At 54.9% G+C, this 26,474-nt stretch overlaps 2 long non-coding RNA genes and 1 other non-coding gene across 3 annotated transcripts; all 3 read left to right on the top strand.

Annotated features, from left to right (window-relative positions):
- Window positions 1–14,481: 14,481 nt before the first annotated feature.
- On the top strand, window positions 14,482–17,394 carry LOC115500966. Its single transcript, XR_003964677.1, has 3 exons — window positions 14,482–14,531; window positions 14,899–15,018; window positions 17,169–17,394. It is a non-coding gene; the product is annotated as an uncharacterized LOC115500966 (long non-coding RNA).
- Window positions 15,055–15,243, top strand: LOC115501905. The gene has a single exon (XR_003964956.1).
- Window positions 17,395–18,062: 668 nt separating the features above from the next.
- Window positions 18,063–23,761, top strand: LOC115500970. Its single transcript, XR_003964683.1, has 2 exons — window positions 18,063–20,208; window positions 20,973–23,761. It is a non-coding gene; the product is annotated as an uncharacterized LOC115500970 (long non-coding RNA).
- The last annotated feature ends 2,713 nt before the right edge of the window (window positions 23,762–26,474 follow it).

The raw sequence follows: 26,474 nt of genomic DNA on the forward strand, positions 1-26,474 counted from the left end.
TCTCAGACCCCGGCACCTCGCCTTCGGGAGCGTCCACTCTCCTCCTTGCTCATTCCTTTCTTCGGCCATTCCCGAAATATCCTCGGTACCACTCTGTGCCCTGCTCTAATTACCGAGGACATAATAATTTCACAAAAACCTTCCCCGCATTCACGGAACCCAAGCTCTATGGTGAGGACAGACAGCAGACAAAAAAGATTTACGCTGATGACGCTTGGTGACCCATTAGCAAGGCATCGCCAGTGGATTAGAAGCGCACCCGGTCGCTGCCGAGTCATGGCAGCAGGAGCCATCTCTGGGGACGACGTCTGGTTCCCTCTGACTCCAGCTAGGTCATATCTCCCTCCACCCGTGTCCCACGACTGTCAAGCATCTCTGCTCTAGGGACCCTCGGTTAGAGCCAGAATACCAGCGCAACAAAGGCTGACAGCCCCCCGGAGGGCTTGCCATAGCCTACCCTGGAAAGGACCCCCACGCACCTCCTTAACACCCCCCTCGCTGGGCACTTATGCGGAGAGAGCCCCTGTGCGCAGAGGGACATCCGTCTGATGAACACACGTCTGTCCCGCAGGGGCATCTCCAGCAGGTAGGAGAGAGATGGCAGGCGCCGGGGCGTGGGTCTGAACACTCTGCTCCCCTCCTACCATGACTGAAGGACCGCGAGCGGCAGGAACCCGGTCCCTACACATGGGTGGCATGTGACCGTCCTCAGGCTGTGGCTGCAGGATTACGGAGCACTGTGTTTGCACGTGAGCGCTGACATCCGCTGACATCCGTAGCGGCTTCAGCGACGAGCACCCCTAGAGGGACAAAAATTGGGCTTCATTTTATCATCTTGAGCGTCCTTCCTTAGGGCACGTGCGCGCCCTCCCCCCTCCCCCTTCATCGGTCATCTCTCTCTTCCTCCCTCCCTCTCTGTTTCTCTCTAACGCAACCAGAAAACATGGAAGGAGAGGGCACCTTACGTCCGTGTCGCATTCCAAGATGATTCCAAGACCTGACTCTCAGACAGACACCAATGGGCTATTTGTGTCTCCGCTCGGTGATTCATCCTTTCCTGCGAGCGCCCCCCTCTGGAGAGCTGGAGAGGTGCTCCCGCAACCCGGGCTCACTCACAAACCTTTACAAATGGGCTTTGCCCGGTGCGTCTATTTTACACCCAGGAGATGGGTCCACGTGGGAATTGTTTTGCTCCAAGCAGCTGGTGCCAGATTGGCTTCCTAAGTCCCCACGGTCCTGGGGGCAGAGCTTCGGACCCCATGATCCTTCCCTCGAGGCGGACAGACACCCACAGGCTACAGGTACCCCGGGGAAGGGCCATGCAGGTGCTGCTGGGGCTCCGTTCCCCTCCAGGGTGGGTGCGATAGAGAAACCCTGCTTTCTAACACCCACACCCAACAATCCTGCCAAACCGTCACTGGCCCCAAGAGCAACCCACCCAGAATGCCTTGCAACCTTTTTACCCGAAGAAACAATGTATCCTTGGCTTCCCAGCCTTAGCTTCCCTCCGGTGAAATTCAAAGGAAAAGGGAGGGAAGAGAAATGAACTAACATATTAGGCTCTCCCCGCACAGGGCACCGTCCAGGGAGCGTACTGAATGTTCAGCTAATCCTCAGCAACCCCAGGGACGAGCATTGTTTCTAGTTTACAAAGCAGGAAATGAAGGCTTTTGCAGAAAGGTAGTTAGCCGGGTCAAGGTTTCTCAGCTAGACTAAGCCCGAGGCAGGATGTCAGACCCCCAAAGCCCACCCCTTGCTGTCCCGGAAATGCCCATCCCAGCTGCAGCAGAAACAGCTCCAGCCAGGCTGCAGGGCACTTGGGCAGACTCTGCCGTTACGCTAACCTTCTCAATTCTCCCCACTGCTCTCCAACCGGGCTGTCCCCTTGAGGGCTCTCCTTCCTGTTTCTGCTCCCTAAGTCTGGCAGTGTCTCCAGGTTCAGGGCTTAACACCTGCTTTTCTCTGTCTGCTGCTGGCCTCGGAGAACGCCACCGTCCTGCCCAACTCCGCTGTCTCTGTGCTTGGCCTGCACCTGCTTGGCCCTTGCAGGGGCTCCCAGGGGCGTGCCAGCCGTGCAAATGGGACCTGTCAGGTGTGACGCGAGAGCTGCCGCATTACGTGACTCCGGGGAGCACAGATTTGTCTCGACATCTTGCCTCTTGCCTCTATCCTTATACCCAACCTAATTCCAGCTGGATTCTAGACATCGATGTGAAAAAAAGGAATCATCGAAGTACTAGAAGAAAATCTGCACGGATGTTTTGAGGTTCTCGAAGCTGGGAAAGCCTTCCAAGTGTGGTGGGCATAAGACCAAGTCAACGAATGTAGGAATACGAGAACATGTTTTTTAATCTGGGGACTGAATTTGCCCATCAAGCAGGTTGGGGAAGCCTCATGTTCTTAGCTAGGAGTTGTGCCTCCATGCCTCGGTCTGAAACCACTTGGGGAGAAGAGGTAGTTAAAACTGGGTCTTGGATATGCATGGGAATTTTTTTTAAGTTTATTTATTTATTGAGAGAGAGAGAGAGAGAGAGAGAGAGAGAGGAAGCAGGGGAGGGGCAGAGAAAGAGAGGGAGACACAGAATCGGAAACAGGCTCCAGGCTCCGAGCTGTCAGCACAGAACCCAATGCGGGGCTCGAACTCACAAACCGGGAGATCATGACCTGAGCCGAAGTTGGACGCTTAACCCACTGAGCCACCCAGGTGCCCCATGCATGGGAATTTTTAAGGGGAAGAGCAGGGAAGGGACCCAGAAAGAAAGCATGCGTTTGGTTCATTTGAGCTCAGTAGCATAAACTGTCCTTTTAGCTGTGTTTCCATGTTTTTATAACCCATGTAGGTCATAGCCTAACAGACAGTGTCTGTCTCTCTCCCTCTCCCTTTCCTTCCCTCCTCCGGCAAGAGGCTGAAACATTTCCCCATTGGCGGGGAGTGGGGAGATGGGGTGCAGGGAAACCATGAGGATTGTAATCGGATGTTTACCTGGCTTCCGGAGCGGCCTCAGGCTCGAGGGTATAAACATAAACATAAAAACATATAACATATATGTTTATAACATATAAACATAAAAACATAAGATGCTTTTACGAGTTGTCTAATCAACGCCATCAGCCACACTCTGTCATCTCCTGCTGACATCTCAGGCAGGTCCCACCGCCTTCTGGTCACTCTCTGGTATTAGAATTCATTCCCTGGGGCTCCTGGGTAGCTCAGCCGGTTAAATGGTCAACCGTCTGACTTCGGCTCAGGTCACGATCTCGTGGTTCGTGAGTTCGAGCCCCGTGTCGGGCTCTGTGCTGACAGCTCAGAGCCTGGAGCCTGCTTTGGATTATGTGTCTCCCTCTCTCTCTCTGCCCCTCCCCTGCTCACGCTATCTCTCTCTCTCTCTCTCTCTCAAAAATAAAAAAAATAAAAAAAAAAAAGAATCAATTCCCTCTGGTTTCCTCTCAGTCCAGTTCTGAGCCCTCGGGTCTCTGTCCCTGCTGCAGCCTGAGACAGGTGTGGGCAGGGCTCCCGCCCCATCTGTCTCTGACTTGGTCTCGTTCCATTGGTCCAGGGGAGTTGCTGCCCTCCAGGTGGTCTCCATGGAGATGGCAGGTCCCTCCCCCTCCGAGTTTCTTGGGATGATGTTCAGACTCTGGGCATCTCCATGGTTGAGGACGCCCTCTGAAAAGACGCCCATGTCCGCCCAGGCCGTGCCAATGGTCTGGGCCCTTAGCCCTCTGTGGGATGTCTCCGGGCATTGCACGACTGCTGCCTATCCTCAGTGTCATGGTCATGTGCACGGAACCCTAGGAATCAGTGAGGCGCTCTCCAATGACTCCTAAGAACTAGGAAGAAATGGGTAGGAGACCCCCTGTCCTCTCTTCCCGGTACCTGCACCCCAGAATGTTCCAGGTGGCAAGGGTTTGTCAGTTCCTATGTCCGCATGCGCACCATACCCAGAGGCCCAAGCCTGGCTCTCCCAGGGACGCCTTCTCCACTCCTGAGAGCAGGACAGGGAAAACTGGAGCCCGGGAGGCACCCAGCTAGGGGCCAGCCCCCCACGGCCTCTCCCCACAGACCCTGTCAACAGCTGAGAGTTATCCCCTGGAGCCCCACTGTGGGGAGGGAAACACTGCCTCACTTGGCACCCTCCCCCCGCCCTCACCGGAACATAAAATAAAATCACAACAGATTAAACACTCATAATCCAAGCAATTTGTATGCACTATTTATTTCATTTACCCTGAGAAGAATATTCTAGTTTTGCCTCCAAAAAGTTGAGATTTAGAGACGGTGTTTTGTCCAAGATTGCATGATCAGAACGGTGGATTCATCTGTCTTATTGTGTAACAAAGAAATGTTACCAATGTCAGTGACTTACCAGGGCGGGGGGAGGGGGCCAACGATAACCAGGGAGCCAAGTCTAGCCCAACACCTGTTAACCTAAGGCTCACAGGCAAAGGGTGGTTTTCCCTTTTTTTTTTTTTTTTTTAACATTTATTTATTTTTGAGAGACAGAGAGACACAGAGCATGCATGGGGGAGGAAGAGAGAGAGAAGGAGACACGCAATCTGAAGCAGGCTCCAAGCTCCGAGCTGTCAGCACAGAGCCCGGCCTGGGACTCGAACCCACGAACCACGAGATCACGCCCTGAGCCGGAGTTGGACCCGCTTAGCCGACTGAGCCACCCAGGCGCCCCTGCTTTTTCCATTTTTAAATGGTCAGAAAGAAAAACAATCCGAAAGAGGACTATTCTGTGACAGGAGAGATTTATGTATGATTCAAATGTCAATGTCCATAAATACAATGTTATTAGACCCGGCCACACTCATTTGTTTATGAACCGTCTGTGGCTGCCTAGCCCTACACGGCTGGAGTTAAGGAGTTGCGACAGAGACCATCTGGCCTTCACAGTCTAAAATAATTAGTAGCCGGTCTTGTGAAGAAAAAGTTAGCCAAATCCTGCCGACATTTCTTTTTCTCCCCCACCCCAGGCGTCTGGACCGGCTAGGACGGCTCCCTGGCTGCAGGGTGGGATCAGGCGGGCTCCGTCTGTATTCGTCGGGGGCCAGCAGTCACGGGGACACGGTCCTTCTCATGGTGGATAGAGGACATACGGCAGAAATGCCCTGGGCCACACGTCCCTTCCCCCCACAACAGCCACAGGCCCTGCCCCATCTGGCAGGAGGGACTCGAGACTCACACCCCAAAGGGCAACAGTGTCTCGTTCTGACACAGGTGGGGAGTGGAGAGTTGGGAGCAAAGGTCTCATCGACCACAGGCGGGGCCCCAGGATTTGAACTCGGGGCCGTCTGACCCAAGAGTCTGTGCGCATTCCCCTGCCTCACGGGTTTGCATCCCAGGCAAACCGTCACAGATGCCATAAAGCAAAAAGAATGGGAAAACCTGGGGGGAAAAGAACGAACAAAGGTTTTTCCCATCGTTCTCCACCCATCCCTGCGCGCCGCTGGGCACCATCCGGCACCCCCGCCTCTCGAGTGGCCGAGGAAGAAGCGAGTGTAGACAGAATCAGGCCAGAGCTGGCAAGAGCACTCTATTCTGCAGGAATGCCATTGTGGGTAACTGAATAGCACGCTGACAGGGGAAACAGAAAAATTCCAAAGACCATCCTTCAATTACCCAGCAGGCATTCTCAGAACAAACCTCTTTCAGAGTCAGAATATAAATAAGTCTTGTGTGTCTGGAAGCCCTCACAGACGAGAGGGAAAAGAAAGGAGAAGGGGACTTTACGATCCCCTCCCCCCACCTGCCAGTTTTTCACCGAAGCAGGAAGGGGCAGACCCTCTGCAGAGCCTGCTGGTTGTCAAATATGAAGCCCGGTGGCGGAAGTCGGGAGCCATCGAGTGTCTGATGTGCTGAACATCGGGGCCGGCCGCCGCGCGGGAGAGGGTGACGAGTGGGCGCCCAGGCTTTCCAGCGGCTCGGCGAGCACCCCCCCGCGGCCCGCAGTTGATTCTCCGTGTCACAATGGGATCGGACGCTTGCCAAGCAATCGACAGGAGGGAGAAAGGATTTATAAAACGCGTACAAGCTTCTCACTCTGGTAGCTGCCGCTTTGAAAGGAAGACGGCGGGGAGAAAGGAAATGTAGCAGATAATAGAGCGACACTGACACGTTGTGGGACGCGGGGAGATGTAGGAGATTTTCTTGTCAAGCTCCGCGGAAAATCAAAGGGGCTGAGAAGCAGTGGACGTACAGGATAACCACGAATAACCACATGTCAGAAATACTGTACTTGACGGGCTGTCTCCTAATCGTGGCCCGGATGAAATCAACTACTCTGGGGCAAGTGCTTTACCTACGTAGGTAGCGGAATAAAAACTGCCCCTTATTGAGCACTTACGTGTGCCAGGCACAACACGTTTTGCAGACAGGGTTCCGGTTAACCTTTCCTGTGGGGGGAGGCGTAACGATGCCCACACTGCACGCGAGGAAACGCACTGAAGCAAAGTTTCGGCGACTTGCCTGACACTTCACCTCCAAGTGGACGCGATTGAGACGATTCGCGTCGCCGCGACATCGTTTGGCGAGATTCGAAGCCTGTCCTCTCGGTCATGAGCTCCGCGCAGCCCTGACTCACCTGCTCGTCACACCCTCAAGATGAGAAGCGGCCAAATCGATCCCCAGTCTGTCCTGCTCCGTGGATCACTATTGTCCGGAAGAATGCTTACGTCCAGATTATTTCAAGTCCCTCCACGCCCTCGAGGCGTCAAGAACCCCCTTTCCCTCTTTTGGTGGCGCATGTGACTCTCGATCTCAGGGTTGTGGGTCCGAGCCCCACATTGGGTGCAGAGATCACTTTTAAAAAATAAAAAAATAAAAATAAAAGGATATTGCTGTCACAGTACACCCCGAAATAATTGAACATGGCTTTCATTCACTAGAGCTATACATTTATTTGCATTTTGTGGGGGGGGGGGCAAAGTAAAGCACAAAGAAATGTCCAGATCTTCAGCGTATATCTGCCGAGTTTTGACAGATTCCTATACTGGGTGTGGCAAACCTCTATCACTATACCCGGCATCGATATCATCCCAGAAAGTTCCCTCCCGTCCCAATCAGTTCCCACTCCTAAGTCCCAGAGGCAGAGGAGATGTGATAATGTGCACTTGACCGTGAGAGCCATTGATCTTACCATATAAATAATAGCCCATCATCTGGAAACATCTGGACTGAGAGAACAGTAGAATGGCTCACTAAAGGCTCGTCAAAGGCACCTGACCGGGGTAACGTCCTGCCGTGTAGCCGAACCATCCTCTAGGATAGAGTGGATGTGCTAGATGGATGGCCAACGGGTGATGCTATGTCCCCAAGCGCTAGAACACAATGGGACTACACAGGGCTGAGAATCCCAGGAACAAGCGTCCCTGGGGGCCACCTCGGAGCTGCCTATGAACCTCTGAACAACCCAGGAGCACCAGTGAGTTAATGCCTGGGAAGTCAACTGGGACCCATGAGGGACAGGAGTCAATGGAAAAGTCCCTCCCCTCTGCCCTCTCAGGCAGACGGTTCTGAGATGCGTTTCATAAGGCTCCTGAGAAGGTCCCGGTGATTTCAAGCACCGGTCACCGGTGGCGGTAAATTAATGACACATTCTGGTTGATATTGGTGTTCCCTCCTCTCCTGTCTCGTCCCCCAGCCCCTCACTCCTTGAACAGGATTATTTCCTAAATAAACAAGCCTTAGTCGCTGGTTCTGGTCTTTGGGTGTGTGTGTCTGTGTGTGTGTGTGTGTCTGTGTGTGTGTGTGTATTATGGGGAGGGGTGCTAAGACCCAGATAGGCGCGTGGTATTTGTGGTTGTTGGTTACTTACTGAGATACAATTCTATACAGTAAGATGCACAGCTGTTAAGTGCACACTTTGGTGGGTTTTGACAAACGCACATACACCTATGTGACCAACACCCTCACACAACACGTAGAATCTTGCCAGGACCCCAGACAATTCCCCTGTGCTGTTTTCAGTCTATCCCCACCCCCAGACGCAACCACCATTCGGATACTTATTCTGGAGATGCGTCGGGTCCGTTTCTGCACTTGATGGCAGTCGAATAGACGTGCAGTATTTCCGTGGTGGACGCGAGGTGGCTGAGTTGGCCACACGACAGGATCTGGCTTGGGTCGACACAGGGCTGTTGGAAGCGATGCTGTGATTTCCAAGGCTGTGACGGAAGACGTCTACGGCCTCCGCGTTCCCGACTTGGACGCTGGGTCTGGGCCCAGGACGAGCAGTTGTGACCGCAGTGGCCGCAGCGGGAGGAGGAGCACGGCCCCGAGACTCCGCCGGAGGGCAGGAGAGTTGTCCCACTTGTCCCGGTCCTGTGCGATACTAAAACACGTGAGATACAGCTAACCTGCTGTTTAGAGGTCAGTGAAACCCGAGTGTGTGTATCAAAAATAAGAAAGACTAGGGGGCCTGGGTGGCTCGGTCAGTTAAGCATCCGGCTCTTGATTTCAGCTCGGGTCGTGATCTCTCGGTCTGTGAGTTCGAGCCCCACGTCGGGCTCTGTGCTGACAGCTCGGGGCCTGGAGCCTGCTTCGGATTCTGCGTCTCCCTCTTTCTGCCCCTGCCCCACTCACGCTGTCTCTCTCTGCCTCTCAAAAAATGAACGAACGTTAAAAAAATTTTTTTTAATTTAAAAAAGTGACTACGTATAAATAATTTTTCCCACCTGCTAATTAATGAGGAAACTGACAAGATGACCGGTTGAAAAGAGAATGTGCAAATCAGCCATGAATCCGGGCAATCAGGAATGCCAGAATGGGGTTTGCTGATCGATGCCACCCTCTCGTGTCCCCGCGAGACAAAAGCCATTTGTGATGTTATGGACAAAAGTTATTTCAGTTTTAATGACTTAACTTCTCTTTCCCCCTTCCCCGCCCCGCCAAGAGGTGTTAAATTGCCCAGTCAATAGACGCCTCCAAAACCAGGCGAGCTCTGGGGCGGGCGCTGCGGCCACGCCCCGTCGAAAGCGCTCATATCCTTTTCTCCGTTTTCAGGTGGACAATCTCTCTGGACAGGGGACTAACTCAGTCCTCTCACACCTGCAGGACTGTCTTAGGGCACCTCAATCCAGCTCAGTAGAATGGGCCGGGAGCCTTGAAACATCCTGATTCCCAGGCCACACCCCAGACCCATAAAAATCAGTATTTCAGGGAGGGTGGGGGTGATGCCTGGCCTCAGGGTCTTTAAAGCTCCTAGATGATTCTGAGGTGCCACCCAAGTCGAGAAGCACTGCTCTGTCTTTTTTTTTTTTTTAATGTTTTTATTTATTTTTGAGAGAGAGAGAGAGACAGACAGACGGGGGGGTGGGGAGGGGTGGAGAGAGAGAGAGGGAGACACAGAATCTGAAGCAGGCTCCAAGCTGTCAGCACAGATGCAGGGCTCGAACCCAAGAACCGTGAGATCATGACCTGAGCCAAAGTCGGACGCTCAACGGACTGAGCCACCCAGGCGCCCCAGAGAAGCACTGCTCTGAAGACATCCAAGCAGGAGCTCTCCTCCCCTCCCCTCCCCTCCCCACCCTCCTCCCCCCACCCTCCCTCCTCTTCCTCTCCCCTGCCCCACCTGCCTCCCATTGTGCCTCTCAGGTCCTGAAATGTGCCTACTTTTGTGCAGAAGGCACCAAGTTGGGGCAGCCCAGGACAAGCCCCCTCCAACTCCCAGCCTGGCGGGGAGAGGGTCGTTCCCGAAGATGACATCTTTCGAAAATATTTTCCTTCCGGGACTCAGAAGGAGCCCACACCTTGAGAGCAGCAAACGAGAAGAGATCTAGGAAATCGGTTCTGGCAGTCCCGCAGAGTGACAGTAACCAGAAGTCCTCTGAGCACCCGGCTAAATAAATGGGTTTAAAACGAATGCACCAGCTGCTACAGGAAAGCGTGTGACCACAAGATGGGCGGGCTGTGGGGCAAGGGCATAAATCCAGACGCATGGTGGGGGCCCCAGCTCCCCCCCCCCCCAGCTCCTTCCACAGAAGGCAGAACGGAGCACGTCTGCTCTCAGCCTCCGGAACTCGTTTTTAGTCGAGGGAGAGCTGTCGTGTTTGGCTTCCCAGGCCCCCCGCGCTACCCTGGAGGGCGGCCTGGGGAGGTGGTCTGGGAGGACGGGGCAGCCAAAACCCTGAGCCAGCTGACCAGCCTGGCTGGTCATCACAAATTCTGGCAGATCACGGGGGAGGTCAGCTGTTGGGAGTTGGCGACCAGGGAATTTTGAGTGACCTCAGGCAAATCGGAGCCTCCAAAATAATAACAGTAATCCCTCGTTCCTAAGCTTTCTCTGAAGGTGAAATCACACTATGTACAGAAAAGCAATTATCACAAAGCCACGCACCCAGGCAGCCATGGGGGTGGGGTTACCTTCCCTCCCTCCTCATCTATCCCGAAGCATCCGGGCACCGGGCTTGGCCAGCCTCCAGGTGCTAGCACTTTCCAGGCCACCACAAGCCCCACGTGACTCCTGGGCACTTGAAACAGGGCTTGTGCAAACCCCAATGAGCCGTGAGTTTAAAATACACACTAGGGGCGCCTGGGTGGCGCAGTCGGTTAAGCGTCCGACATCAGCCAGGTCAGATCTCGCGGTCCGTGAGTTCGGGCCCCGCGTCGGGCTCTGGGCTGATGGCTCGGAGCCTGGAGCCTGTTTCCAAGTCTGTGTCTCCCTCTCTCTCTGCCCCTCCCCCGTTCATGCTCTGTCTCTCTCTGTCCCAAAAATAAATAAAAAACGTTGAAAAAAAAAATTAAAAAAAAAAAATACACACCAGATTTCAAAGACTAGGTTAACAAAATAAAAAGCAAAATCCCTCATTAATAAATTCTGGGGGTGCCTGGGTGGCTCAGTCAGAGTTAGGCCTCTGACTTCGGCTCAGGTCACGATCTCACGGTTCGTGGGTTCAAGCCCCGCGTCGGGCTCTATGCTGATAGCTCGGAGACTGGAGCCTGCTTCGGATTCTGTGTCTCCCTTTCTCTACTCCTTCCCCGCTCAGGCTCTGTCTCTCAAAGATGAATAAATGTTAAAAAAAAAAAAAAAAAAAAAAAAAAAAACAGGCCCCTGGGTGGCTCAATTGGTTGAGCGTCCGACTTCAGCTCAGGTCATGATCTCACAGTCCATGAGTTCGAGCCCCACATCGGGCTCTGTGCTGACAGCTGGGAGCCTGGAGCCCGCTTCGGATTCTGTGTCTCCCTGTCTGTCGCTGCCCCTCTTCCGCTCATGCTCTGTCTCTGTCTCTGTTTCTCTCTCAAAAATAAACATAAAAAAAAATTTTTCCCCATTAAAAAAAATTATGTGTTGTTTATCTGAAATTCGTACTTAATTGTGCAACCTGTTTGTTTTGCTTTGCTAAATCCAGCAGCCCTGCTTGGAATACTTTGTGGGGGGGACTTCAGATTTGGGGCGTAGTGTAGGGTTGAGAGCACCCACTCTGGGTTCAAATTCTGCCTCCATCACCTGGCAGCTCTGTGTCCCTAACCCCCGGGTCTCAGTTTTTCTCCTCCTCACAATACCTGCTTCGTGTGACTGTCGTGGGGATAAGGCAGTGCACTTAAAACCCCTGGCACGTTGGAAGGGCTCCCCGACACTGATGAGAAAGAGGGGAAGGAAGGCTGGGGGGACAGGGGGCCAGTTCTGCAAAGCCAGGGCAGGACGCCCACCGCCCCAGAAAGGGGGTGTGCCGGATGTCAGGTTCAAAGGCGCACAATATCCTGGCATTCGAACCCCAGGACTCGCTGGCCCCCAACAGGAAGTATCCTAAGGTGGGTCCAGAATACAGCCCCTGTCTGATGAATCGTGGCTTGCCCCAGCCCCCTGGCTTCTGGGCGAGGACACCCAGAGTCGCTCAGAGAGGTGACAGGGCTTAGCCGGGTCCTCCTGGGCCTCTCTGAGCCACTAGACTGAAGGGGATAAAGAGTCCTCATTAAGCTGAGCCGGCATCACTCCGCTCACCACTGGGCATCACTCCAAACCTGGGCATTAGTTCCTCCTCTCCACTGTGACTCTTGTATGATGAAGAGGTTGTTACGCCAAAGTAACGGGTCCGCAAATCACTTAATCACTGCCCATCCGGAGAGTTCCTGTTACAGGTATAAATGCGCTGGGCGTTCAGAGGAGACATTTTTGAAAACAAAGACACAGAGCCGCACATCAGCCGCTTCCGAGCACCAGCTGTCGCCTGGCCCTTTCACTGCTGGGCCTCCAAACACCCTGCAGGGCCCTGGAAGAGACCAGAGTCACCCCCCAATAGCCCCTGTCCCTCCAGCAGCAGGAGTACCCAGTTAAAAGGCTATACTTTCTAAACTCCCTGGTGGCCAAATGTGATAAATCAAGCTGACTGCGATGTGGGAAACAAAGGCAGAAGGAAATGGCAGATGAAATTAAATTTCCTTAGAACCAGCAGCCCACTGGCAAATCCTTGAGGCCGGCAGAGCAAAATGTTTCTCCAGGAACCCCCCACTTGTTACCGCTGGTGCTTTGCTAGAGGGAAAGACAACCTCAGCATGACAATAGCTAGGCCTCCAGGATCCTTTGAGTCTAATTTAGCATATGAAAATTTCATTGGAAACTTCCCCTGGACTTGACCTCCCCCAAACTCCCAAGTACATAACCAGTCTCTCCCCATGGTCCTGGGGCAGCTAGCTCTTCCTGCCCACGGGTCCTGTCCCTATGCTTTAATAAAATCACCTTTATGCACCAAGACGTCTCAAGAATTATTTCTTGGCCATTGGCTCCGGACTCCACGAAGCCCCCCCGCCCCCCCCATCGCCCCCCAAAACCTCATCATCTGCAGGGCTGGTTCTTTCTGGAGGCTCCAGGGGAGAAGCCTTTCCTTGCTTCTTTCCAGCTTCTAGTGGCTGCTGCATTCCAAGTTCATGGCCCCCTCCCCCCACCCTCAAGTGCAGCAGCTTCTGTTGTCACATCTCCGGACTCTCCTGCTTCCCACTCGGGGAGGCCCCTTGTGATGACATTGGGCCCACCTGGAGCGCCCAGGACCATCTCCCACCCCAGGCCTCCTAACTCATCACACCTGCAAAGTCCCTTCTGCACTGTGAGGTGACATGCACAGGGTCCAGGGACCGGGGCACGAACAGCAACCTCCCAGACCCACTATACTGCTGTCCCTTGGGCCTCACATGTTCTGGAGCTGTCCACTCTGGGCCCCGCCTCACCCTCACCCTCCCTCCACCACCTGGAGAGGAGAGGAGGGAGGGCAGCCAGAGGTCCAGAGGCCTGACCGCATCCCGTGACGGGGTTCTTGAACTTCTGCGGCCCCCCCCCCCCCCCCCCCCCCCGGCCCCGGACACATCAGTTCCACCCATGAGTAAGTCCGCTTTCTAATATAAGTTGAGTTGGCTTTCTGTCACATGACTCAGTCTCATGACTGACGTTTTATTAAATGGCAATAAATGCTATTTTTCTAGCAACAGCTAGCCCCTCAAGGTCCTGGAAACCTTGCTTCCAAAATTCCTTACAGACTTACTCTACCCCTGACCCTGTCCCAACCTGAGGGTATACAGTGAGTGACCCATCAGGACCCCAGTGCAGCTCTTCCTGCCCATGGGTCCTGTCCCCGTGCATTCTGCACCAAAGACGTCTTCAAGAATTCCTTTTTGGCCGTCGGCTCTGAACCCCATGGACACACACACCCCCGTCACCCCAAAACTTCATCAGTGGGAACCTAGAGGGGAGAGAACAGGCCGGGGGGAATCCTGGAGCCTGGAGCTTCCCCCTGTGTGTGGCACGGTTCAGGGCGAGCCGCCCACAGCCCTTGGGCAGTCAGAGGTGGCTCTGCGTTAAGAAGGTCACCACTAAGCACTGAGGACCTGAGGACAGAGCAGCCTGGGGTGGGGGGTTGGGGGTGAGGTCACGGCTCTGCCCAGGAGATTCAGGGGACATACAGTCCCTGTGCTGGCTGCTTGGCCCATCTCCGCTGGAGAGGCCAGAAAGAAAGCAGAGGACAGGCAGTGTGAGCCTTTGTGTCCGCTCGAGCAAGTCACCATTGGCCCCACGTGGGGCATTTGGCACCTCCACGCTCCTCTTGATGTGGGCATAACCTTCAAAGTCCTGCCTATTGGGGCGCCTGGGTGGCTCAGTGGGTTCGGGTCATGATCTCTCCGTTTGTAAGTTCTAGCCCCGCATGGGGCTCACTGCTGTCGGTGCCGAGCCTGCTTCAGATCCTCTGTCCCCCTGTCTGCCCCTCTCCTGAGGCTCAAAAAGAAAAATTTAAAAAAAAAAAAAATCCTTGCCTATTAGAGTGGAACGTCATTTGGCCATAAACAAGAATGAAGCACTCATACATGCTATAGCTTGGATGAGCCTCGACAACACGGGTCCCTTCCGCTTCCCTGGCGCTAGGGCTCTCCCACCACCTGCCGCGGCGCACATCCCCCTGGAACCCGCATCCCGGCTTCGGCCCCTTTAAGACGGCCATGGAGGACCCAGTTTAACAGCCCAGGGAGACCCTCTGGCTGCCGCCTCTATGGTGAGACGTCACTTCCGGCCGGAAGTCGGTGCGTCCCGCGGCCTTGGCGCGAGGTAGGGGTGGGCAGCGAGCGCGGAAGCGTGCTTCCTCGTGTTGGGAGGAAAGGACCCCCCCCACTTTTGTCCTCCGCACTTGGCTTCGGGCTGATCGCGGGGGCGGTGATGACGACTCTCGGCGGGGCGCGGGCCTCGGGAGCGCTCCCCGCAGGCCCCGGACGGGGAGGCAGAGGGGGCTCGGGCCGAACGCGGGCTCCGAAGCCGGGGCGGGGCGGGCAGTAGTAGGGTGCGGCTGCTGGCCGATGAGTTTTGGAGGTCCCGCCCGGGCGGGGTGGCGGGGGGGGGGTGCAAGGCGGCTTCTGGGGAGCGTGTAGATAGCGGATGAGACACCCTCCTAGAGCACGTTGTGTTACTCTTTCCCCAGGGTCTCCTCGGAAAACGAGAACTTTCCCGCCCCCCGGCGATTAGATGCAGGCAGGCACCGATTGGCCGCTTTGTCCTCGTCGGTCACAGCACCCAGAGCACCCTCCCTATGGGGATCCAGGTATGCCAGTCACGGGGACGGAGAGTCTTGAGGCCGATGGTCTGGGGAGAGGCTCCTGTGTTGCTGAACCTGCCCGCTTGCGGGTGCAGCCTTGTAACCAGACAGCCCGACCCTGACCTAAAGTAAATTCCCGGGAGCAAGTTTTTCCTGGGGTTTGAATTTGCAGTAACAGGTGTGAACATTCTAGCAGCAGTTTGATGATCATGTATGATACTGCAAACAGGACCTACGCTGAAAAGGAAAAAACCCTAGGGGCGCCTGGGTGGCTCAGTCGGTTAAGCGTCCGACTTCAGCTCAGGTCACGATCTCGCGGTCCGTGAGTTCGAGCCCCGCGTCAGGCTCTGTGCTGACTGCTCAGAGCCTGGAGCCTGTTTCGGATTCTATGTCTCCCTCTCTCTCTGCCCCTCCCCCGTTCATGCTCTGTCTCTCTCTGTCTCAAAAATAAATAAACGTTAAAAAAAAAAATTAAAAAAAAAAAAAAAAAAAAACCCTTACGGTTAGTATCCGAGAACGGTGGTTCCCAAACATCTGTAAACAGAGTGTGGAGACTTTTAATAAATATTGATAATTTTGGCCAGGCACCGTGCTAAACGTTAAGGGTACAGAGATGAACAAAACAGCCCAGGCCCTGGTTCTCAGGGAGCTACAGCCCCCGTCGAGGGAGAAGAGATTAAATGATTGCACTAAAGAGGGTGTAATTCAAAGCCCAGCCTTGTTAGCAGGCGAATTACAGCGTGATGGAGGCTTTCCTAAGGATGGGATCCTTGAGCTGGACTCTGGAGGATATGTGGGGTTCCGTGGAGGGCCACGGGGCAGCACTTGCAAAGGCCCGGTGGCCTAGCAAATTGTGGCTAGTGGAGGAGCCGAAAGAAGGCCATTATAACCCAAAAAGCAAGAGAAGGGTGGAATGAAGCTGAAAAGGTGGGGAAGGGCCAGACCACACAGGGCCTGTGGCTCATGTGAGCATTTTGATCTTTCCTAAGAATGTGGGGCATCGTGGGTTTTAAGTAAGAGGATGAGGTGCTAACATCTAATTTCAAGAGAACGCTGTGTACAGAACCGTGCTGTCCGATAGAACATGCCGCGGTGACGAAGTGGTCTACACCCGCCTTGTCCAGTTGAGCAGCCACAAGCCACAGGTGGCAGTGAGCACTTGGCAGCGTGGCTGGTGCTCCTGGGGAACAAGATTTGTCATGTTAATTTCAGCATAAGCAGTCACACGTAGCTGGTGGCCGCCACGTCGGGCATGCGTGTGGCGCGTTTTGAAGGGCACGGGAGCACCTTTTTTGGGATCATGCCACACGCACCCTCTCGTGTCTCCTGCACCGCATCCCGTCCCGGGTCAAGGCTGAGAGGGATCCTGCTTTTTGAGAACCCTCCCACTGTATCCCGAGGAGCTCGCACACCGCAGTGCCTGCTGGTGGAACTTGGGACTTTGGGCTCTCGGCCAGACGTCCTCCTGCCCCTCCTGCTTCCTCGGCCTGGTGGGCTGTCCCCATGCAGAGGGAGCAGTGCCCGCAGGGGTCACCGCGTCACGTCTGTGCCTCGGAGGGGATGTGAGGAAAAGTGGTCCTGGGTGTTCAGGGGCTTAGCATCCGGAGAGGTGAACGTCATATGCTATGGAGCCACAGGAAGGGACATTTCCAATAGGACTTCTTGGAACGGGACCCCTGTGAGGACATAACGGCTGTTTCCAGCTGCTGAAGTGTGGCAAAAAGCAGGAAGGCTGAAAATGCTTGGGGGATGTGAGCAGCTCACACGTTGGGGCCAAACTGGGAAACTAAATGGCCAGAATCGGAATCGGGCAGGACGGGAGGAAGGCGTGGGTGGGCGTGGGGTGTAGAGGCTCCGTCAGAGTTCAGGTTTGCCGTGGCTCCTGTGCAGGCGGGTTTCTGAGGAAGGCCCCAGGCGGTATGCGGTTTACAGTCCAGGGGGAGGTGGGTTGGGAAATCACTGTGGGTGCCTTGAGGTAGAAGGTGATGAGCCCTCGGAGGGAGCCCGCAGGCTTGGAGGGAGGAGGGGCTGGTGGACGCAGGGTCACTGCCTCCCACCTTGTGTCCCGGGGCCGCTTGCTCGATTCTGGAGGGTGTCTTACGGTGCTAACAGACTTGCCCAGGTAGAATAAAAACTGACGTGCACTTTCTTTGCAGGTGAGTTGACGGGAAGATCTGTGTGCAGGCTGAACGTGTGCCAGTTCCTTTTCTGCCTGGTTCCGTGTGCCTGAAATAGAATTGTTGGGGCCTGGAACTTTCCAGATTCCTTTGGTTTCATTCCCTCAACCATGTCACTTTGGAACGCGGGCCCTGTTCGTGCTTAAGACCCTGTTTTGTATGGACCTAAATAAAAGGGGTCAGTCCCCAAGGAGCATTTCACGCACTTCGTGGTTTTCGTTCCCAGCGACTTTGTGCGTGACGGGTCGCTTCTGCTTCTGAGAAACGTCGATGGCAGCAGTGTTTCCAGCTGGAGAGTGACTTAGGGAGCCAGCCACGGGTCTCTAGGAAGTGTGAGCGCTGGGGACGCGTGGAGGGAAGTGACTGTTGTCTCCGTGATCTGAGGGGGCAGGGGGAAAGCTGGTGTAGCTCAAGGTGGTGGTCACCTTGTTCAGACGTCACTTGGGGTAGAATTTCCAAAGACGGCTGTGACCTTGGCACTGATTGCTGCCAGGCACTGCCCGTCCCTGCTCCCTCCCCGATGTCTCCAGCCCCGTCTCTCCCAGGCCTTCCTGTCTTCTGACTGCTCACCACCTACTGATGTGAGAAAAGGAAAACCCAGCCCGCCTGTGTTTGTAGCTGTCGCGTTAGTGACGGTTGTACACGTAGGGTGAACCTCGGACTGTTTTCGTGCTCTCTTCTCGTTACAGTTGGGGTATGACGTCCTTTTTTTTTTTTTTAAGTTTGTTTATTTTGAGAGAGAACGTGAGAAGGGGAGGGGCAGAGAGGGAGAGAGAGAATCCCTCTGTGCTGTCACCATCAACGCCGGACATGGGGCTTGAACCCACGAACCCGCGAGATCATGACCTGAACGGAAGTGAAGAGTTGGATGCTTAACTGAGCTACCCAGGCGCCCCCATACTGGGTGGGTGTCTTGGCATCCTCTCCCCCGCCCCTCATCTTGTCCAGCTCAAGTGCCGGGAGGGTCTGGCCCACGGGTGCCTGCAAGGCCGAGAATGTAACTTCAAACCTGCAAGGTGAACTGTCAGCGGGCTTTATAACGGACCGACAGTCCGAGACTACAGATGTGGGGGTGGGGGGCGTGGCCCCCAAGGGAAATGTCCAGAGGCTCCAGAAGGCGCCTCCGCACCGAAGGGCAGGCGTTCCCACATTCCGCACAGCCCGAACAGTTAGCGCGGGGTCTCCCATCCCAGCTGCGCCCTGGCCTGCACTGCGACCTCAGGCCCCTTCCCTGTTTCTTAGTAAAATGGGGACTCTGATGACAGGGATGCCCACGGGCGGGTGCCTGGGAGGAGTCTGTGAGCGAGTCAGGAGCACTTGAGATCAGCCTTGGCTGATGGACATTCTCGGACTTTCGGAGCCTTTCCCGGTGCTTCCAGCTGTGAGCCTCTAGGCTGTTGCTGCGCAGGAGGGCGACAGGAAGGTCCTCCTTGCTGCCAAGCGTGGGAGCTGAGGCGGGTTTGCTACAGGCTCCTGGCTTGCTGAGCCCGTTAGTGTCCATGTTTGGGGCGCTCACACCAGCACGTGACTCTCGGTGTGGTCACCCGCCCTCTACACGCTCGTCTTCGGCGAAAGTATCAGTTGCCCAGACTGACCTTGTGTTAAGACGTGTGTACTGGGGAACACAGCGTGTGTTGTTGGCATTTCTGGAATAATAAGCAGCTTCGACGCCCGCTTCCTGCTTTGCTCTCCTGCGGTGTTTTTCTTGAGGGCAAACGGCCACTGTGGCCGTGGGCAGGGCCCGGTCTGGCCTCGGTGGCGTCCAGGGGAGCAGCCGTGGGCTCTGTCTGCAGACTGGCTCAGTGAGTTACCGCAGCCTCTGCTTCGGTAGGTTCACCGGGGGCCTCAGATCGTTCTGGGCCCCCCGAGCAGGAACATGGTGTTTCCGGCGCGGGAAAGGCTAAACCGGATGTGCTTCGGCTGGGCAGTCTCTGTGATGTGCACGTGCCGTCTTCCGTTCCCGATTGACATCGATGATGGCGGGGGCGGGTGCTCGAGTGTCGTCCCCGGTGGGTCCGCGTGGCTTGGTCTGAGACCTGGGGCGGAAGAGCCTGCCCGGGACAGGGGAAGGGATGCTCTGATGCGGGGTGGTGTGGGCTGAGACCACACGGTCCTCCTTGGCAGTCCCGCAGCCCTCAGGATGCCTGCTTGTCTTCTCAGTCTGCTGAAGCGCTCCCCTGATGGGGCTGCTTGACTCTGAACCTGCCCCCCGCCTTTGCGACTGCACCTCGGTGCACGAACGCGGTGTGCTGGGCGCTGTTGGCGAGGGGAGGGCAGCCCCGAACCCACGGGAGGGGACTCGGGAGGACGTTTCGTGTGGCTGATGCCAGCGGTCTCCCGCTCCTTCGGTCGCAGCTCCTTCATGCCTGCCTGGGCGCGGCGACGGTGTTTTCCCCAAAGAACACATAATTTGAAATAGGCTGCGGTAGGACGTCCTTGGGCTTCAGCATCTCTGGCTTTTGTTCCTCTGGATTGTGTGAGAGAGGGTTGAAGTAGGGGCAGGAGCCCAGGCTGCCAAAGACTTTTCAGCGTAGCAGTAGATCACAAAACGCGTGGTCCGCGAGAAGTGATTTTTAATGTCAACAACAGCCGTGGAACACAAAAGGCCTGTAGCAGGAAACGGAATGAAAACAACCGCATAAGAGTTACAGCGAGTCATGGTTTTGAAGTTCCCTCTCTGGCCACTAGGGGATGCAATCCCACACCACCCTGCTCTCTCTGGCAACTTGGTCCAGTTCTAGGTTTTTAATGCGGCCGAGCCCTTATTTCACCAGAAAGTTATGCGGAAGGTTAATCTGCAGGGCTAGGCTCTTTGTTAGGAATCTGCCAGGGTGTCCCAGTTGCACACGGTGTCTGGGAAGTGTTGATCATGTCGTGGACGAGCTGAACCAAACCCCGGGCACGGGACACTGGCGCTTGGGGAGAAGAGGGTGTCCTGATGCGACGTTCCATCCGGATTCACTCCGGATTCCCCACCCGACAACAGGTGGCTTTACTCCGTGTGAGCAGATTTTCTTTGGTAAGGACCCCAGTGCAATACACAAACCAGTATTTGAGGTGCCAGACCGTGTGTGAAGGGTTTAGAGGCATCTCTCGAGAGAACGCTGCTCACAGTTGTGGTTGAAAGGTACAGACCAAAGCTGAACACGATCTATGCGGAGCTGGTGAGGTCTGGATTGCTGGTTGTCGTCCACTTGGAAAGTGCTGCTGAATCGGGGGAAAGAGTTGCGATCCCGAAGCCTAATTTTAGGCAGAGTAGTAAATGTTCTCGGGTTTGTGACCCTGGTTGACTGCTTTCTGATGAATTGAACAAACGGTAGGTTGGGCGCCTCCTGCCGGCCACATGAGGCCGGGTCGGGAGCCAGTCACAGGAAACTCCTCGCCCCCGGAGCGCTTCCATTCTGGAGCAGGGGGGACCAGAACCCAGTCCTTAAAGAAGTGGAGACTCAGGGTGTGTGCTCTGCAGGAAAGGAAAACGGGGCCAGAGTGGAGGGGTGGGTGGATGGGGGGGGGGTCAGTTTCAGATGGGGTCGTCAGGAAAGGGCCCAAATCCTAAGGGACGAGAAGAAGTCACGTGACAATCTGGAAGCGCGGGGGCGGGGCAGAGGGAGCGCCAGTGCAAAGGCAGCCAGTCGAGCCCGGCACGATGGTGAGTGAACAAGGCTTTTCTGAGCCGGGTTGGAGCGGCCGGGGGCGTAGGGTCTTGCGGGGCCTTGTAGGAAAGTCTGGCCTTTACTCCCCAAGTGGGTGTCACTAGCTTACATGTCTTCTCTCATCTTTTAGAGACCATCCCCCTCCCCCAACAGAGTAGTTTGCAGTCGAAGCATTTCCTGTTCCTGTGTCAGCAGATTTGCCCCCTGAGAGGATCCAAGATCTGCACAGTGTGTCCCTCCCCTTGGCAGCTGTGGGAGGCTCCCACTCGGCCCTGCTGAGCCGTGACTGTGGTGTCCCCAGGACGACTGACCCGGGAAGAGACATTTGGGTGTAAGCTCCTGGGACAGCCGACCTGGTGCCTTTCACCTCGCGGATGAAGCCGGAGTCGGGCCACACGTCTCGTCTCAGAGCAGCAGGGCCCCGGGCACGCGGGACTCTGTCCTAGGACTCACCCGCTGGTTTTTTTTTTCTCGCCTGTTGCCCCCTCGCAGGAGCCGTGTCCCTCCTTGCTTTCTCGACGAACAGTAGATGTGTTTTCATTTAAATTACCGCCAAGAAGGCTACAGAAAGCGCATTCTCCTCGAACCTTTACGAGGCCGAGGCTTGTCCCGGTTTCACGTGGCCATCCATAACGAATGTGGCTAAAACAGCTATTCGTTCCGGTATTTGTGCAGATCAGTAATGCAGCCACAGCAGAAAACTCGTGCTTTTATTGCAGACTTAGTTAAATATGGAGCCGAGTGAGTCATTGGAAGGTCACATGTGTCCGGGCCCGGCAGCCGTGGGGTTGTGGGATGGTCACCCAGCACCGCTCCAGAATGCAGCGGCCGACAGCACAGCGCCCAGATGACCGTGTGGAGTTAAAAGAAGACTTGGCCTTTCTTCGGACGACAAATTCTTTGTGAAAACCAGACTTGGGTTTTTACCCTGACCTCCACTAGAGGCTCTGTGAGCCGTGTGTGTTCCGTCTTTGCGGCGGTGCTCCCCGCCCCCTCCCTCCCCCCGCCCGTGGGATACGGTTCTTAAAGCCCAACTTCTGACATACGTGCCCCTTTGGGAATTTTCCTCGGTTGTCCTCTAGTGGGGTGAGCTTTGGGCGGAGTCCCCTTCACCCACGTGCCTTCTTTGTTCCAGATCGCTGCACCCCTTTGAAAGTCAACGGAGGAGATAGGAGAGAGGAAGGAGTCAAAGTAAAAGAAAGGTGTTCCTTCTCCGGTCATTGTAGATACGTGGGAGCCCTGCTGGGTGTTTGCCTTTAGTTTTTTCCCCCCACAGTAACGACGCACAAGTTGCAAAGCGCAGAGGATTAAAAGGCTGGCGCTGAACAGCCGCTCCCGGTGCCTGGCTTCCCAGGGGCCTGGCCTCGGCGCCCGCTTCGTGCGGCTGTGTCTTCCAAGCGTGCGGGTCTCCTGTTTCTGAGTAACACCCGTGCGCTGCGCCTTTTGACCCATCGTCTTGAGCCTTGCCCGCTGACTTCCTTTCTGGCCGATTCAGGCTGAGCACTCACGGACCCCCTCTGCTTCCCCTTCCCCGTCCTCCAGTACAGTCCTCCTGCGCGATTTCTGTTCAGCCAGCGTTCACGGTTGTCGCGCGGACACAACAGTCGCCCGCCTCCTGGACTCGTCTGGCCAGACCCTCTGCGTCTCCTTCCTGTTCCCCGCCTAGTTGTTGTCTCGTGGTTTCCGTGGCCGAACTTTCTTTGGTGGCCAACTCTCATTCCTCCAGGGCCCGGAGCCTCTCTGCCTAACTTTGCACAAAGTCAACCACATCTCCTGATCTGTGGGCTTGGTCTGTTGCTTAGATGTGTGAAAGACTTTGCAGACAATTCAGCTGTGGTGGGAACGTTGTTACAGTTTTGTTACAATCTCAGGTGCAAGGGGAGAGGCCCCAGGAGGCCAGTCCCCAAGCTGATCTCAGTTAGGAATTTTGTATTTTGCAGGGAAGTTTGGATTATTTTACAGGGGAGGTTGGATTATTGTTAGAGTAAATACAAAAAGAGTCCCAGCTAAAGGTCATCTGGGTGGGTAGGTTTCCTAGGAGATTCCTTGCAAATTATATCAGGGAGGCCAATCTTCCCAGAAGGAGGCTATGAATTTTATCATCTGTCAAAAATCAGAGCCGGATTAAAGTGGTAAGAACAGATTTTATTCAAAAAAAGGCTCCGTCCCATGCCAGGTTTAGACTAATTTGGGGGGGTAAGATTTTATTTTTAAGTAATCTCTACCCCAGAGTGAGGCTCAAACTCACGACCCCAAGATCAAGAGTTGCGTGCTCCGACTGAGCCCACCAGGCGCCCCTAGACCAATCTTCATACCCTCTTTTTGACCTAGACCTCGCCTCTGACTTGCTCAAGAATGCATCTTGCTGCATTTCGGTTCTAAGAACATAAATGAAAAGTGTTGCCCGGGTCAGCACTTCCCAAACAACCTGTGCACAACCACCGTCCCCCACCAGGGATCTGTCAAATGCAGATTCTGGCGCAGCAGGGCTGAGGTGGGGCCTGGAACTCTGCATTTCTCATGAGCTCCCGAGGGATGCTGGTCTGGGGGCCACCCTTTGAGGAGTGACGGAGGGCATTTTTGGTTGCTAGGTACATCTCCCATTGATGATAGGCTTGGGTGTGGGTTTCATTTGTGTGGCACATACCCAGTTGTAGTTACCAGCAGTATCTACACACACACACACACACACACACACACACGAGCCAGTTTCCTATAGTAGGGAAGGCCTTACCTGTGCAGCATGGAGTGGTAATTTCTTACAGTCTGTGCACCTGGGCCTAGAATCTGACCCTGAACTCCCTCCTTATATACGCTGGGTTCTGTGAGGCCTCTTCTACAGCTAGCTACAGCAAGAAGCAATGATAAACATCTCCTTACCGTTTGCCTCATAAAACCAAGGTCACATGAAATATAATATAAAAAAAAAAAAAAACCTCCCAGCTGTCAAAAATCAGCGCCTGGATTAAAGTGGTAAAAACAGGTTTTATCCAGAACTATTGCAATAAAGGAAAAGAGACATCAGTATAGAACGGGGTTCAATTCCAAATGTAGCGGGGACAGGTGGGGATTTACGGTGAGGGAGCAGGAGGAGGGCAGCGGGTGGAAAATCGCTACGAGGACAATACATCACGGGGCAGGGGGGTTCTAGCTGATCCGACCCAGCAGGATTCTGGCCGGAGGCAGGCCGGGGGGTCAGGCGTCACCCAGGGGCCGGTGGAGGATGGGGAACCCAGTCAGGTATCTGGGAAGCGGAGGGTGGTTCTGTGAAACTGACTCTGCAGGGTTCTTGCTAAAACTGGATTTGACAAGGAAGTTCGCGGATGGGGCTGCCGGACGGTTCAGGAACCTGACAAAGAATCTTTGTCCTAACCTTCCCCTCATTAATCCTTTTGGGGTTGATTTGAACGCTTTCCAGAATTGGAGAGAAAAGGAAATATTCTATAATGGAGACAGAATGGGAAGCAAAATTTCTTACGGGTCTGGTAGGTTCCAAGTAATTTGCAAACGTTCCCTCCTCAAACTTCTTGTCTCATGTGGGGGGAGGAGGCTCAGCAAGGACAGGTGACTGCTGGGGTTAGAGGCCAGCGTCCACTTCCTCATTCACAAATGTGGGTGACACACGCAGAGACCGTGCTAGGCCCCGGGGATACAGGGGGAACGAGCGTCACCACGGCTGGGGAAAGGTCCCTGCTCTGCTCTTGGGTGCGGCTGGGGCTCCCGCTTGGCTTGGAGGAGAGGGAAGTCCTCCCTGCTGGTGTCTGCACGGAAAGCTGAATCACAGGAAGCCATGGGCCAGGAATGAAGAGGGAAGGGCATTCCAGGTGGCAGGAACAGCATGTGCAAAGGCCGCACAACAGGTCACCACTAGCGGGGTGGCCCTGGGACCTGAACCCTGTGCTTCCCGACCCCAAAGTGCATGGTCTCCCCACCAAGGCCTCTGCTGTTGTGCTGCCCCGTGTCAAAAAACAAATCCCGACTTAGGAAACAGAGACTGTCTTGTTAAGGATGATTGTGGGGGTGATTCTCTCCCACCAGGGAGAATGCTCTGACCAGGGATCTGCCACGGAAGAGTTCAGCAAAAAGGACACTGCCTTCGTGGGAGGAGTGGGGTGGGGGAGGGGGAGCAGGTGTGGGGGAGGGATGAGGTCACCCCGTGAGGCTGCAGGGGTGGAAGAAGTTTCCTTCTGCCCTTTACTGTTCTTTGGCTGGGCTGATAATTAAATTGACACGAGGTAGATTACCAGGAGAAAAACAAAAGTTTAGGGGCGCCTGGGTGGCTCAGTCGGTTAAGCGTCCGACTTCGGCTCAGGTCACGATCTCGCGGTCCGTGAGTTCGAGCCCCGCGTCGGGCTCTGTGCTGACGGCTCGGAGCCCGGAGCCTGCCTTGGATTCTGTGTCTCCCTCTCTCTCTGCCCCTCCCCTGTTCATGCTCTGTCTCTCTCTCAAAAATAAATAAACGTTAAAAAAAATATTAAAAAAGAAAAAAGAAAAACAAAAGTTTAATCAAATGCATACCTCCTGTGAACATGGCAGAAAAAAACAGAGTCACTCCCCCGAATGGCCAAAGCCATCACCTTAAATACCACCTCCGGCTAAAGACCTAGGAGATGTCGGGGTGAGGGATCAGTTGTAGGAGGGGGCCAGGAAAAGCACCACCAACAAGGCGAGGGTGTGGTGTGCATATAAGTCCACACCGCCTCCACTGATGAGTTTCTAGAGATCTCTGGAGACCCCTGCATCCGTGGAGATTTCTCTTAGAATGAAATGTCTCTTACCAAAGGGTACCTCTCCCCTACCTTCAGAGCTTTTGTGCCTGCAGTTTCTTAAAAATAACCAATTTAAGATAATGTGCCAAAGAGGCATATCGAGGGGGTCTGTTCTCCCCTTCAGTCAACACGTTCTCGGAGCAGAGGCTGGGCCCATGGGACCCGTGCCTGCGGACTGGAGTTTCCTTCTGGTGGAAATGCTTAAAGTTGCGGCTCAGGCAGCAAACACAGCCTGATGCTTTCCCGAGCGCCCCACGCCCCTCGGTCGGCTCTCGGTAAGGGCAGGAGGTAGATGCAGAGCCCAGCAGACTCTCCAGGGCAGCAGCTTGTTCAAGGCCTCCCACCTGGTTCTGGGAGCAAACCCCCAAGATTTGACCTTTGTGTATAAGTTTGCGGAGTCCGTCACAGTCTGCTAGAAATTTAACGTATGTAGACGGGCCTGGTCCACAACCTGTTCCTGGCAGCGATCGGGCCGTGCCGCGATGCCTTGGAAAGTCCTTTCCCAGCTAAGGAACTACGTGCGTAGCATCAGTGACTTGTCCTCCTTCCTACCAGGAGATGATTGGATGTGTCTAATCCAGCGCTGACGCCAGAGGCACTCTACTTCCCATGGGAAAGCACGGCCCGGCGTGGAAGCCTAACAAGTAGTTCCAGCATTTCTGGCAGGTCAGGCACACCGCTGTCGAGGTCGGGGGACCTCGGGAAAAGAGGGGCGGCCCCACGCCCAGCCGGTGTTGGTGGCCCTTGTTCCCTGGTCTCTGAGAACACGGGGATTTGAAAGCAGTTGGGAAGGGCGCCTGGGTGGCTCCGTCGGTTAAGCGTCCGACTTCAGCTCAGGTCACGATCTCACGGTCCGGGAGTTC

The sequence above is a fragment of the Lynx canadensis genome, chromosome E1 (assembly GCF_007474595.2).
Source record: "Lynx canadensis isolate LIC74 chromosome E1, mLynCan4.pri.v2, whole genome shotgun sequence".
Classification (NCBI taxonomy): domain Eukaryota; kingdom Metazoa; phylum Chordata; class Mammalia; order Carnivora; family Felidae; genus Lynx; species Lynx canadensis.